Source organism: Grammomys surdaster, unplaced genomic scaffold (assembly GCF_004785775.1).
Source record: "Grammomys surdaster isolate TR1022 unplaced genomic scaffold, NIH_TR_1.0 343, whole genome shotgun sequence".
Classification (NCBI taxonomy): domain Eukaryota; kingdom Metazoa; phylum Chordata; class Mammalia; order Rodentia; family Muridae; genus Grammomys; species Grammomys surdaster.
The window spans coordinates 332,869-333,328 of record NW_021604762.1 but is presented as its reverse complement, the minus strand read 5'-3'; the positions used below and the strand labels follow the sequence as shown (position 1 = coordinate 333,328).

At 39.6% G+C, this 460-nt stretch overlaps 1 protein-coding gene across 2 annotated transcripts in view; it reads right to left on the bottom strand.

Moving 5' to 3' along the window:
• Positions 1-460, bottom strand: part of Babam2 (BRISC and BRCA1 A complex member 2) — a 364,624-nt gene that overhangs the window by 301,966 nt on the left and 62,198 nt on the right. The window lies entirely within an intron of this gene.

The window sequence follows — 460 nt, the reverse complement described above, 5'->3', positions numbered from 1 at the left end:
GAAGGAAGGAAGGAAGGAAGGAAGGAAGGAAGGAAGGAAGGAAGGAAAGGAGGACAGACAGACAGACAGACAGACAGATGAACTGATGGACTGAAGGTAGGTAGGTGGCTCTAAAAATGTTATGGTCCCTTTCTAAAAGTTAAAAAAAAAAAAAAGGCATGCCAACTTCCAGTATATAGAGTATATGATCAGACTGCTGTTGACAGCTACTTAAACATCAGTGTCAGTGTAAACACTACTAGAATGAAATACATTCTAAAATACAATCTGCATTCATGTTGTTGTTGCCTATTCCCTCAGCTATTTTCCACAGCATATTGTGCAACTAAGTTGTTACTACTTCCTGCAATATGTTAATGGTAGACATTGCGAACTAATTCTGTCTGTATTTCCCAGATCTATTAGAGAGAGAGAGAGAGAGAGAGAGAGAGAGAGAGAGAGAGAGAGAGAGAGAGAGAGA